This window comes from Natrix helvetica, assembly GCF_964273705.1.
Source record: "Natrix helvetica genome assembly, chromosome: W".
NCBI classification, from domain to species: Eukaryota; Metazoa; Chordata; class Lepidosauria; order Squamata; family Natricidae; genus Natrix; species Natrix helvetica.
In genome coordinates, this window is record NC_138555.1 from 33,493,755 (window position 1) to 33,508,295 (window position 14,541).

Genomic DNA, 14,541 nt, shown 5'->3' on the forward strand with positions numbered 1-14,541 from the left:
GGAAGAGGCAGAGGGGCTGGAAGTGTGTGGATGTGCACCGGCTGTGAGTCTTAAAACCGTCTACGTGAATCCAGGAAGAGGGAAGAGGGAGAGGGGATGGAAGTGTGTGGATGTGCATAGACTGTGAGTCATAAAACCGTCTACGTGAATCCAGGAAGAGGGAAGCGGGAGAGGGGGTGGAAGTGTGTGGATGTGCATAGATTGTGATTCTTAAAACCGTCTACGTGAATCCAGGAAGAGGGAAGAGGCAGAGGGGCTGGAAGTGTGTGTGCTGTGCACAGGCAGTGAGTCTTAAGAACGTCTGAATGAATCCAGGAAGAGGGAAGAGGCAGAGGGGCTGGAAGCATTTGGATGTGCACCGGCTGTGAGTCTAAAAACCGTTCGAGTGAATCCAGGAAGAGGGAACAGGCAGAGGGGATGGAAATGTGTGGATGTGCATAGACTGTGAGTCATAAAACCATCTACGTGAATCCAGAAAGAGGGAAGAGGGAGAGGGGGTGGAAGTGTGTGGATGTGCACAGATTGTGATTCTTAAAACCGTCTACGTGAATCCAGGAAGAGGGAAGAGGGAGAGGGGCTGGAATTGTGTGTGCTGTGCACAGGCAGTGAGTCTTAAGAACGTCTGAATGAATCCAGGAAGAGGGAAGAGGCAGAGGGGCTGGAAGCATTTGGATGTGCACCGGCTGTGAGTCTAAAAACCGTTCGAGTGAATCCAGGAAGAGGGAACAGGCAGAGGGGATGGAAGTTTGTGGATGTGCATAGACTGTGAGTCATAAAACCGTCTACGTGAATCGAGGAAGAGGGAAGAGGGAGAGGGGGTGGAAGTGTGTGGATGTGCACCGGCTGTGAGTCTTAAAACCGTTCGAGTGAATCCAGGAAGAGAGAACAGGCAGAGGGGATGGAAGTGTGTGGATATGCACCGGCTGTGAGTCTTAAAAGTGTTGGAGTGAATCCAGGAAGAGGGAAGAGGGAGAGGGGCTGGAAGTGTGTGTGCTGTGAACAGGCTGTGAGTCTTAAGAACGTCTGAATGAATCCAGGAAGAGGGAAGAGGCAGAGGGGCTGGAAGTGTGTGGATGTACACCGGCTGTGAGTCTTAAAACCGTTTGAGTGAATCCAGTAAGAGGGAAGAGGCAGAGGGGCTGGAAGTGTGTGGATGTGCACCGGCTGTGAGTCTTAAAACCGTTTGGGTGAATCCAGGAAGAGGGAAGACGCAGAGGGGCTGGAAGTGTGTGGATGTGCACCCGCTGTGAGTCTTAAAACCGTCTGAGTGAATCCAGGATGAGGGAAGAGACAGAGGGGCTGAAAGTGTGTGGATTTGCATAGCTTGTGAGTCATGAAACCGTCTACGTGAATCCAGGAAGAGGGAAGAGGGAGAGGGGCTGGAAGTGTTTCTGCTGTGAACAGGCTGTGAGTCTTAAGAACGTCTGAATGAATCCAGGAAGAGGGAAGAGGCAGAGGGGCTGGAAGTGTGTGGATGTACACCGGCTGTGAGTCTTAAAACCGTTTGAGTGAATCCAGGAAGAGGGAAGAGGCAGAGGGGCTGGAAGTGTGTGGATGTGCACCGGCTGTGAGTCTTAAAACCGTTTGGGTGAATCCAGGAAGAGCGAAGACGCAGAGGGGCTGGAAGTGTGTGGATGTGCACCGGCTGTGAGTCTTAAAACCGTTCAAGTGAATCCAGGAAGAGGGAACAGGCAGAAGGGATGGAAGTGTGTGGATGTGCATAGACTGTGAGTCATAAAACCGTCTACGTGAATCTCGGAAGAGGGAAGAGGGAGAGGGGCTGGAAGTGTGTGGATGTGCATAGACTGTGAGTCTTAAAACCGTCTACGTGAATCCAGCAAGAGGGAAGAGGGAGAGGGGCTGGAAGTGTGTGTGCTGTGCACAGGCTGTGAGTCTTAAGAACGTCTGAATGAATCCAGGAAGAGGGAAGAGGCAGAGGGGCTGGAAGTGTGTGTGCTGTGCACAGGTAGTGAGTCTTAAGAACGTCTGAATGAATCCAGGAAGAGGGAGGAGGCAGAGGGGCTGGAAGCATTTGGATGTGCACCGGCTGTGAGTTTTAAAACCGTTCGAGTGAATCCAGGAAGAGGGAAGAGGGAGACGGGGTGGAAGTGTGTGGATGTGCACCGGCTGTGACTCTTAAAACCCTTCGAGTGAATCCAGGAAGAGAGAACAGGCAGAGGGGATGGAAGTGTGTGGATATGCACTGGCTGTGAGTCTTAAAACCGTTCGAGTGAATCCAGGAAGAGGGAACAGGCAGAGGGGATGGAAGTGTGTGGATGTGCATAGACTGTGAGTCATAAAACCGTCTACGTGAATCGAGGAAGAGGGAAGAGGGAGAGGGGGTGGAAGTGTGTGGATATGCACTGGCTGTGAGTCTTAAAACCGTTCGAGTGAATCCAGGAAGAGGGAACAGGCAGAGGGGATGGAAGTGTGTGGATGTGCACCGGCTGTGAGTCATAAAACTGTCTACGTGAATCCAGGAAGAGGGAAGAAGGAGACGGGGTGGAAGTGTGTGGATGTGCACCGGCTGTGAGTCTTAAAACCGTTCGAGTGAATACAGGAAGAGGGAACAGGCAGAGGGGATGGAAGTGTGTGGATGTGCATAGACTGTGAGTCATAAAACCGTCTACGTGAATCGAGGAAGAGGGAAGAGGGAGAGGGGGTAGAAGTGTGTGGATGTGCATAGACTGTGAGTCTTAAAACCGTTCAAGTGAATCTAGGAAGAGGGAACAGGCAGAGGGGATGGAAGTGTGTTTATGTGCACCAGCTGTGAGTCTTAAAACCCTCTGATTGAATCCAGGAAGAGGGGAGAGGCAGAGGGGCTGGAAGTGTGTGGATGTGCACCGGCTGTGAGTCTTAAGAACGTTTGAGTTTATCCAGGAAGAGGGAAGAGGCAGAGGGGTTGGAAGTGTGTGGATGTGTACCAGCTGTGAGTCTTAAAACCGTTTGGATGAATCCAGGAAGAGGGAAGAGGCAGAGGGGCTGGAAGTGTTTGGTTGTGCACCGGCTGTGAGTCTTAATACCGTCTTCGTGAATCCAGGAAGAGGGAAGAGGGAGAGGGGCTGGAAGTGTGTGTGCTGTGCACAGGCTGTGAGTCTTAAGAACGTCTGAGTGAATCCAGGAAGAGGGAAGAGACAGAGGGGCTGGAAGTGTGTGGATGTACACTGGCTGTGAGTCTTAAAACCGTCTACATGAATCCAGGAAGAGGGAAGAGGCAGAGGGGCTGGAAGTGTGTGGTTGTGCACCGGCTGTGAGTCTTAAAACCGTCTGAGTGAATCCAGGAAGGGGGAACAGGCAGAGGGGATGGAAGTGTGTGGATGTGCATAGACTGTGAGTCATAAAACCGTCTACGTGAATCCAGGAAGAGGGAAGAGGGAGAGGGGGTGGAAGTGTGTGGATGTGCACAGATTGTGATTCTTAAAACCGTCTACGTAAATCCAGGAAGAGGGAAGAGGGAGAGGGGCTGGAAGTTTGTGTGCTGTGCACCAGCTGTGAGTCTTAAAACCCTCTGATTGAATCCAGGAAGAGGGAAGAGACAGAGGGGCTGGAAGTGTGTGGATGTGCACCGGCTGTGAGTCTTAATACCGTCTTCGTGAATCCAGGAATAGGGAAGAGGGAGAGGGGGTGGAAGTGTGTGGATGTGCACCGGCTGTGAGTCATAAAACCGTCTACGTGAATCCAGGAAGAGGGAAGAGGGAGAGGGGGTGGAAGTGTTTGTGCTGTGCACAGGCTGTGAGTCTTAAGAACGTCTGAGTGAATCCAGGAAGAGGGAAGAGGCAGAGGGGCTGGAAGTGTGTGTGCTGTGCCCAGACAGTGAGTCTTAAGAACGTCTGAATGAATCCAGGAAAAGGGAAGAGGCAGAGGGGCTGGAAGTGTTTGGATGTGCACCGGCTGTGAGTCTTAAAACCGTTCGAGTGAATCCAGGAAGAGGGAACAGGCAGAGGGGATGGAAGTGTGTGGATTTGCACCGGCTGTGAGTCTTAAAACCATTCGAGTGAATTCAGGAAGAGGGAACAGGCAGAGGGGATGGAAGTGTGTGGATATGCACCGGCTGTGAGTCTTAAAAGTGTTGGAGTGAATCCAGGAAGAGGGAAGAGGCAGATGGGCTGGAAGTGTGTGGGTGTGCATAGACTGTGAGTGTTAAAACCGTCTACGTGAATCCAGGAAGAGGGAAGAGGGAGAGGGGATGGAAGTGTGTGGATGTGCACCTGCTGTGAGTCTTAAAACCGTCTGAGTGAATCCAGGAAGAGGGAACAGGCAGAGTGGATGGAAGTGTGTGGATGTTTATAGACTGTGAGTCATAAAACCGTCTACGTGAATCGATTAAGAGGGAAGAGGGAGAGGGGGTGGAAGTCTGTGGATGTGCATAGATTGTGATTCTTAAAACCGTCTACGTGAATCCAGGAAGAGGGAAGAGGGAGAGGGGCTGGAAGTGTGTGTGCTGTGCACAGGCTGTGAGTCTTAAGAACGTCTGAGTGAATCCAGGAAGAGGGAAGAGGCAGAGGGGCTGGAAGTGTGTGGATGTGCACCGACAGTGAGTCTTAAGAACGTCTGAGTGAATCCATAAAGTGGGAAGAGGCAGAGGGGCTGGAAGTGTGTGTTCGTGTGCACAGGCTGTGAGTTTTAAAAATATCTGAGTGAATCCATAAAGTGGGAAGAGGCAGAGGGGCTGGAAGTGTGTGGATGTGCACCGGCTGTGAGTCTTAAAACCGTTCGACTGAATCCAGGAAGAGGGAAGAGGCAGAGGGGCTGGAAGAGTCTGTGCATGTTCACATGCTGTGATTTTTAAAAACATCTGAGTGAATCGAAGGAGAGGGGAGAGGCAGAGGGACTGGAAGTGTGTGGATGTGCATCGGCTCTGAGTCTTAAAACCGTTCGAGTGAATCCAGGAAGAGGGAAGAGGTAGAGTGGCTGGAAGTGTGTGGATGTGCACAGGCTGTGAGTTTTAAAAGTGTCTGAGTGAATCCAGGAAGAGGCAGAGGGGCTGGACGTGTGTGGATGTGCACCGGCTGTGGGTTTTAAAACCGTCTGAGTGAATCCAGGAAGAGGGAAGAGTCAGAGGAGCTAAAAGATTTTGTCCGTGTACACCGGCTGTGAGTTTTAAAAACACCTCAATGAGTGCAGGAAGAGGGAAGAGGCAGAGGGGCTGGAAGTGTGTGAATGTGCACCGTCTGTGAGTCTTAAAACCGTCTGAGTGAATCCAGGATGAGGGAAGAGGGAGAGGGGGTGGAAATGTGTGGATATGCATAGACTGTGAGTCTTAAACCCGTCTACGTGAATCCAGGAAGAGGATATAGGGAGAGGGGGTGGAAGTGTGTGGATGTGCATAGACTGTGAGTCTTAAAACCGTTCAAGTGAAACCAGGAAGAGGGAACAGGCAGAGGCGCTGGAAGTTTGTGGATGTGTACCGGCTGTGAGTCTTGAAACCGTTTGAGTGAATCCAGGAAGAGGGAAGAGGCAGAGGGGCTGGAAGTGTGTGAATGTGCACCGGCTGTGAGTCTTAAAACCGTTCGAGTGAATCCAGGAAGAGAGAACAGGCAGAGGGGATGGAAGTGTGTGGATATGCACCGGCTGTGAGTCTTAAAACCGTTCGAGTGAATCCAGGAAGAGGGAAGAGGGAGAGGGGCTGGAAGTGTGTGTGCTGTGAACAGGCTGTGAGTCTTAAGAACGTCTGAATGAATCCAGGAAGAGGGAAGAGGCAGAGGGGCTGGAAGTGTGTGGATGTACACCGGCTGTGAGTCTTAAAACTGTCTACGTGAATCCAGGAAGAGGGAAGAGGGAGAGGGGCTGGAAGTGTGTGTGCTGTGCACAGGCTGTGAATCTTAAGAACGTCTGAGTGAATCCAGGAAGAGGGAAGAGGGAGAGGGGCTGGAAGTGTTTGTGCTGTGCACAAGCTGTGCGTCTAAAGAACGTCTGAGTGAATCCAGGAAGAGGGAAGAGGGAGAGGGGCTGGAAGTGTGTGTGCTGTGCACAGGCTGTGACTCTTAAGAACATCTGAGTGAATCCAGGAAGAGGGAAGAGGTAGAGGGGATGGAAGTGTGTGGATGTACACCGGCTGTGAGTCTTAAAACCGTTTGAGTGAATCCAGGAAGAGGGAAGAGGCAGAGGGGCTGGAAGTGTGTGGATGTGCATAGCTTGTGAGTCATGAAACCGTCTACGTGAATCCAGGAAGAGGGAAGAGGGAGAGGGGCTGGAAGTGTTTGTGCTGTGCACAGGCTGTGAGTCTAAAGAACGTCTGAGTGAATCCAGGAAGAGGGAAGAGGCAGAGGGGCTGGAAGTGTGTGGATGTACACCGGCTGTGAGTCTTAAAACCGTTTGAGTGAATCCAGGAAGAGGGAAGAGGCAGAGGGGCTGGAAGTGTGTGGATGTGCACCGGCTGTGAGTCTTAAAACCGTTTGGGTGAATCCAGGAAGAGGGAAGACGCAGAGGGGCTGGAAGTGTATGGATGTGCACCCGCTGTGAGTCTTAAAACCGTCTGAGTGAATCCAGGATGAGGGAAGAGACAGAGGGGCTGAAAGTGTGTGGATGTGCATAGCTTGTGAGTCATAAAACCGTCTACGTGAATCCAGGAAGAGGGAAGAGGGAGAGGGGCGGGAAGTGTTTGTGCTGTGCACAGGCTGTGAGTCTAAAGAACGTCTGAGTGAATGCAGGAAGAGGGAACAGGCAGAGGGGATGGAAGTGTGTGGATGTGCATAGACTGTGAGTCATAAAACCGTCTACGTGAATCGAGGAAGACGGAAGAGGGAGAGGGGGTGGAAGTGTGTGGATGTGCACCGGCTGTGAGTCTTAAAACCGTTCGAGTGAATCCAGGAAGAGAGAACAGGCAGAGGGGATGGAAGTGTGTGGATATACACCGGCTGTGAGTCTTAAAAGTGTTGGAGTGAATCCAGGAAGAGGGAAGAGGGAGAGGGGCTGGAAGTGTGTGTGCTGTGAACAGGCTGTGAGTCTTAAGAACGTCTGAATGAATCCAGGAAGGGGGAAGAGGCAGAGGGGCTGGAAGTGTGTGGATGTACACCGTCTGTGAGTCTTAAAACCGTCTGAGTGAATCCAGGATGAGGGAAGAGGGAGAGGGGGTGGAAATGTGTGGATATGCATAGACTGTGAGTCTTAAAACCGTCTACGTGAATCCAGGAAGAGGATATAGGGAGAGGGGGTGGAAGTGTGTGGATGTGCATAGACTGTGAGTCTTAAAACCGTTCAAGTGAAACCAGGAAGAGGGAACAGGCAGAGGCGCTGGAAGTTTGTGGATGTGTACCGGCTGTGAGTCTTAAAACCGTTTGAGTGAATCCAGGAAGAGGGAAGAGGCAGAGGGGCTGGAAGTGTGTGAATGTGCACCGGCTGTGAGTCTTAAAACCGTTCGAGTGAATCCAGGAAGAGGGAACACGCAGAGGGGATGGAAGTGTGTGGATGTGCATAGACTGTGAGTCATAAAACCGTCTACGTGAATCCAGGAAGAGGGAAGAGGGAGAGGGGGTGGAAGTGTGTGGATGTGCACCGGCTGTGAGTCTTAAAACCGTTCGAGTGAATCCAGGAAGAGAGAACAGGCAGAGGGGATGGAAGTGTGTGGATATGCACCGGCTGTGAGTCTTAAAAGTGTTGGAGTGAATCCAGGAAGAGGGAAGAGGGAGAGGGGCTGGAAGTGTGTGTGATGTGAACAGGCTGTGAGTCTTAAGAACGTCTGAATGAATCCAGGAAGAGGGAAGAGGCAGAGGGGCTGGAAGTGTGTGGATGTACACCGGCTGTGAGTCTTAAAACCGTTTGAGTGAATCCAGGAAGAGGGAAGAGGCAGAGGGGCTGGAAGTGTGTGGATGTGCACCGGCTGTGAGTCTTAAAACCGTTTGGGTGAATCCAGGAAGAGGGAAGACGCAGAGGGGCTGGAAGTGTGTGGATGTGCACCCGCTGTGAGTCTTAAAACCGTCTGAGTGAATCCAGGATGAGGGAAGAGACAGAGGGGCTGAAAGTGTGTGGATGTGCATAGCTTATGAGTCATGAAACCGTCTACGTGAATCCAGGAAGAGGGAAGAGGGAGAGGGGGTGGAAGTGTGTGGATATGCACCGGCTGTGAGTCTTAAAACCGTTTGAGTGAATACAGGAAGAGGGAAGAGGCAGAGGGGCTGGAAGTGTGTGGGTGTGCATAGACTATGAGTCATAAAACTGTCTACGTGAATCCAGGAAGAGGGAAGAGGGAGAGGGGGTTGAAGTGTGTGGATGTGCATAGACTGTGAGTCTTAAAACCGTCTACGTGAATCCAGAAAGAGCTAAGAGGGAGAGGGGATGGAAGTGTGTGTGCTGTGCAAAGGCTGTGAGTCTTAAGAACGTCTGAGTGAATCCAGGAAGAGGGAAGAGACCGAGGGGCTGGAAGTGTGTGGATGTGCATAGACTGTGAGTCTTATAACCGTCTACGTGAATCCAGGAAGAGGGAAGAGGGAGAGGGGATGGAAGTGTGTGTATGTGCACCGGCTGTGAGTCTTAAAACCGTCTGAGTGAATCCAGGAAGAGGGAACAGGCAGAGGGGATGGAAGTGTGTGGATGTGCACCGGCTGTGAGTCATAAAACCGTCTACGTGAATCCAGGAAGAGGGAAGAGGGAGAGGGGATGGAAGTGTGTGGATGTGCAGTGGCTGTGAGTCTTAAAACCGTTTGAGTGAATCCAGGAAGAGGGAAGAGGCAGAGGGGCTGGAAGTGTGTGGATGTGCACCGGCTGTGAGTCTTAAAACCGTTTGGGTGAATCCAGGAAGAGGGAAGACGCAGAGGGGCTGGAAGTGTGTGGATGTGCACCCGCTGTGAGTCTTAAAACCGTCTGAGTGAATCCAGGATGAGGGAAGAGACAGAGGGGCTGAAAGTGTGTGGATGTGCATAGCTTGTGAGTCATAAAACCGTCTACGTGAATCCAGGAAGAGGGAAGAGGGAGAGGGGCTGGAAGTGTTTGTGCTGTGCACAGGCTGTGAGTCTAAAGAATGTCTGAGTGAATGCAGGAAGAGGGAAGAGGCAGAGGGGATGGAAGTGTGTGGATGTGCATAGACTGTGAGTCATAAAACCGTCTACGTGAATCGAGGAAGAGGGAGAGGGGGTGGAAGTGTGTGGATGTGCATAGACTGTGAGTCTTAAAACCGTCTGATTGAATCCAGGAAGAGGGAAGAGGCAGAGGGGCTGGAAGTGTGTGGATGTGCACCGGCTGCGAGTCTTAAAACCGTCTGAGTGAATCCAGGATGACGGAAGAGACAGAGGGGATGGAAGTGTGTGGGTGTGCATAGACTATGAGTCATAAAACCGTCTACGTGAATGCAGGAAGAGGGAAGAGGGAGAGGGTGTGGAAGTGTGTGGATGTGCATAGATTGTGATTCTTAAAACCGTCTACGTGAATCCAGGAAGAGGGAAGAGGCAGAGGGGCTGGAAGTGTGTGTGGTGTGCACAGGCAGTGAGTCTTAAGAACGTCTCAATGAATCCAGGAAGAGGGAAGAGGCAGAGGGGCTGGAAGCATTTGGATGTGCACCGGCTGTGAGTCTTAAAACCGTTCGAGTGAATCCCGGAAGAGGGAACAGGCAGAGGGGATGGAAGTGTGTGGATATGCACCGGCTGTGAGTCTTAAAAGTGTTTGAGTGAATCCAGGAAGAGGGAAGAGGCAGAGGGGCTGGAAGTGTGTGGATGTGCACCGGCTGTGAGTCTTAAAACCATCTACGTGAATCCAGGAAGAGGGAAGAGGGAGAGGGGATGGAAGTGTGTGGATGTGCACCGGCTGTGAGTCTTAAAACCGTCTGAGTGAATCCAGGAAGAGGGAACAGGCAGAGGGGCTGGAAGTGTGTGGATGTGCATAGACTGTGAGTCATAAAACCGTCTGCGTGAATCCAGGAAGAGGGGAGAGGGAGAGGGGGTGGAAGTGTGTGGATGTGCACTGGCTGTGAGTCTTAAAACCGTTCGAGTGAATCCAGGAAGAGGGAAGAGGGAGAGGGGGTGGAAGTGTGTGGATGTGCACCGGCTGTGAGTCTTAAGAACGTCTGAGTGGATCCAGGAAGAGGGAACAGGCAGAGGGGCTGGAAGTGTGTGGGTGTGCATAGACTGTGAGTCTTAAAACCGTTCGAGTGAATCCAGGAAGAGGGAAGAGGGAGAGGGGGTGGAAGTGTGTGGATATGCACCGGCTGTGAGTCTTAAAACCGTTTGAGTGAATACAGGAAGAGGGAAGAGGCAGAGGGGCTGGAAGTGTGTGGGTGTGCATAGACTATGAGTCATAAAACTGTCTACGTGAATCCAGGAAGAGGGAAGAGGGAGAGGGGGTTGAAGTGTGTGGATGTGCATAGACTGTGAGTCTTAAAACCGTCTACGTGAATCCAGAAAGAGCTAAGAGGGAGAGGGGATGGAAGTGTGTGTGCTGTGCAAAGGCTGTGAGTCTTAAGAACGTCTGAGTGAATCCAGGAAGAGGGAAGAGGCAGAGTGGCTGGAATTATGTGTGCTGTGCACAGGCTGTGAGTCTTAAGAACGTATAAATGAATCCAGGAAGAGGGAAGAGACCGAGGGGCTGGAAGTGTGTGGATGTGCATAGACTGTGAGTCTTATAACCGTCTACGTGAATCCAGGAAGAGGGAAGAGGGAGAGGGGATGGAAGTGTGTGGATGTGCACCGGCTGTGAGTCTTAAAACCGTCTGAGTGAATCCAGGAAGAGGGAACAGGCAGAGGGGATGGAAGTGTGTGGATGTGCACCGGCTGTGAGTCATAAAACCGTCTACGTGAATCCAGGAAGAGGGAAGAGGGAGAGGGGATGGAAGTGTGTGGATGTGCAGTGGCTGTGAGTCTTAAAACCGTCTACGTGAATCCAGGAAGAGGGAAGAGGGAGAGGGGATGGAAGTGTGTGGATGTGCACCGGCTGTGAGTCTTAAAACCGTCTGAGTGAATCCAGGAAGAGGGAACAGGCAGAGGGAATGGAAGTGTGTGGATATGCACCGGCTGTGAGTCTTAAAAGTGTTTGAGTGAATCCAGGAAGAGGGAAGAGGCAGAGGGGCTGGAAGTGTGTGGATGTGCCCCGGCTGTGAGTCTTAAAACCGTTCGAGTGAATCCAGGAAGAGGGAACAGGCAGAGGGGATGGAAGTGTGTGGATGTGCATAGACTGTGAGTCATAAAACCATCTACGTGAACCCAGGAAGAGGGAAGAGGGAGAGGGTGTGGAAGTGTGTGGATGTGCATAGATTGTGATTCTTAAAACCGTCTACGTGAATCCAGGAAGAGGGAAGAGGCAGAGGGGCTGGAAGTGTGTGTGGTGTGCACAGGCAGTGAGTCTTAAGAACGTCTCAATGAATCCAGGAAGAGGGAAGAGGCAGAGGGGCTGGAAGCATTTGGATGTGCACCGGCTGTGAGTCTTAAAACCGTTCGAGTGAATCCCGGAAGAGGGAACAGGCAGAGGGGATGGAAGTGTGTGGATATGCAGCGGCTGTGAGTCTTAAAAGTGTTTGAGTGAATCCAGGAAGAGGGAAGAGGCAGAGGGGCTGGAAGTGTGTGGATGTGCACCGGCTGTGAGTCTTAAAACCATCTACGTGAATCCAGGAACAGGGAAGAGGGAGAGGGGATGGAAGTGATTGGATGTGCACCGGCTGTGAGTCTTAAAACCGTCTGAGTGAATCCAGGAAGAGGGAACAGGCAGAGGGGCTGGAAGTGTGTGGATGTGCATAGACTGTGAGTCATAAAACCGTCTGCGTGAATCCAGGAAGAGGGAAGAGGGAGAGGGGGTGGAAGTGTGTGGATGTGCACTCGCTGTGAGTCTTAAAACCGTTCGAGTGAATCCAGGAAGAGGGAAGAGGAAGAGGGGGTGGAAGTGTGTGGGTGTGCATAGACTATGAGTCATAAAACTGTTCGAGTGAATCCAGGAAGAGGGAAGAGGGAGAGGGGGTGGAAGTGTGTGGATGTGCACCGGCTGTGAGTCTTAAGAACGTCTGAGTGGATCCAGGAAGAGGGAACAGGCAGAGGGGCTGGAAGTGTGTGGGTGTGCATAGACTGTGAGTCTTAAAACCATTCGACTGAATCCAGGAAGAGGGAAGAGGGAGAGGGGGTGGAAGTGTGTGGATATGCACCGGCTGTGAGTCTTAAAACCGTTTGAGTGAATACAGGAAGAGGGAAGAGGCAGAGGGGCTGGAAGTGTGTGGGTGTGCATAGACTATGAGTCATAAAACTGTCTACGTGAATCCAGGAAGAGGGAAGAGGGAGAGGGGGTTGAAGTGTGTGGATGTGCATTGACTGTGAGTCTTAAAACCGTCTACGTGAATCCAGAAAGAGCTAAGAGGGAGAGGGGATGGAAGTTTGTGTGCTGTGCAAAGGCTGTGAGTCTTAAGAACGTCTGAGTGAATCCAGGAAGAGGGAAGAGGCAGGGTGGCTGGAAGTATGTGTGCTGTGCACAGGCTGTGAGTCTTAAGAACGTATAAATGAATCCAGGAAGAGGGAAGAGACCGAGGGGCTGGAAGTGTGTGGATGTGCATAGACTGTGAGTCTTATAACCGTCTACGTGAATCCAGGAAGAGCTAAGAGGGAGAGGGGATGGAAGTTTGTGTGCTGTGCAAAGGCTGTGAGTCTTAAGAACGTCTGAGTGAATCCAGGAAGAGGGAAGAGGCAGGGTGGCTGGAAGTATGTGTGCTGTGCACAGGCTGTGAGTCTTAAGAACGTATAAATGAATCCAGGAAGAGGGAAGAGACCGAGGGGCTGGAAGTGTGTGGATGTGCACCGGCTGTGAGTCTTAAAACCGTCTGAGTGAATCCAGGAAGAGGGAACAGGCAGAGGGGATGGAAGTGTGTGGATGTGCACCGGCTGTGAGTCATAAAACCGTCTACGTGAATCCAGGAAGAGGGAAGAGGGAGAGGGGATGGAAGTGTGTGGATGTGCAGTGGCTGTGAGTCTTAAAACCGTCTACGTGAATCCAGGAAGAGGGAAGAGGGAGAGGGGATGGAAGTGTGTGGATGTGCACCGGCTGTGAGTCTTAAAACGGTCTGAGTGAATCCAGGAAGAGGGAACAGGCAGAGGGAATGGAAGTGTGTGGATATGCACCGGCTGTGAGTCTTAAAAGTGTTTGAGTGAATCCAGGAAGAGGGAAGAGGCAGAGGGGCTGGAAGTGTGTGGATGTGCCCCGGCTGTGAGTCTTAAAACCGTTCGAGTGAATCCAGGAAGAGGGAACAGGCAGAGGGGATGGAAGTGTGTGGATGTGCATAGACTGTGAGTCATAAAACCGTCTACGTGAACCCAGGAAGTGGGAAGAGGGAGAGGTGGTGGAAGTGTGTGGATATGCATAGACTGTGAGTCTTAAAACCGCCTACGTGAATCCTGGAAGAGGGGAGAGGGAGAGGGGCTGGAAGTGTGTGTGCTGTGCACAGGCTGTGAGTCTTAAGAACGTATGAGTGAATACAGGAAGAGGGAAGAGGCAGAGTGGCTGGAAGTATGTGTGCTGTGCACAGGCTGTGAGTCTTAAGAACGTATGAGTGAATACAGGAAGAGGGAAGAGGCAGAGTGGCTGGAAGTATGTGTGCTATGCACAGGCTGTGAGTCTTAAGAACGTCTGAATGAATCCAGGAAGAGGGAAGAGACAGAGGGGCTGAAAGTGTGTGGATGTTCATAGACTGTGAGTCTTAAAACCGTCTACGTCAATCCAGTAAGAGGGAAGACGGAGAGGGGATGGAAGTGTGTGAATGTGTACCGGCTGTGAGTCTGAAAACCGTCTGAGTGAATCCAGGAAGAGGGAAGAGGCAGAGGGGATGGAAGTGTGTGGATATGCAGCGGCTGTGAGTCTTAAAAGTGTTTGATTGAATCCAGGAAGTGGGAAGAGGCAGAGGGGCTGGAAGTGTGTGGATGTGCATAGACTGTGAGTCTTAAAACCGTTCGAGTGAATCCAGGAAGAGGGAACAGGCAGAGGGGATGGAAGTGTGTGGATGTGCATAGACTGTGAGTCTTAAAACCGTCTACATGAATCCAGGAAGAGGGAACAGGCAGAGGGAATGGAAGTGTGTGGATATGCACCGGCTGTGAGTCTTAAAAGTGTTTGAGTGAATCCAGGAAGAGGGAAGAGGGAGAGGGGCTGGAAGTGTGTGTGCTATGCACAGGCTGTGAGTCTTAAGAACGTCTGAATGAATCCAGGAAGAGGGAAGAGACAGAGGGGCTGAAAGTGTGTGGATGTTCATAGACTGTGAGTCTTAAAACCGTCTACGTCAATCCAGTAAGAGGGAAGACGGAGAGGGGATGGAAGTGTGTGAATGTGTACCGGCTGTGAGTCTGAAAACCGTCTGAGTGAATCCAGGAAGAGGGAAGAGGCAGAGGGGATGGAAGTGTGTGGATGTGCACCGGCTGTGAGTCTGAAAACCGTTCGAGTGAATCCAGGAAGAGGGAACAGGCAGAGGGGATGGAAGTGTGTGGATATGCAGCGGCTGTGAGTCTTAAAAGTGTTTGATTGAATCCAGGAAGTGGGAAGAGGCAGAGGGGCTGGAAGTGTGTGGATGTGCCCCGGCTGTGAGTCTTAAAACCGTTCGAGTGAATCCAGGAAGAGGGAACAGGCAGAAGGGATGGAAGTGTGTGGATGTGC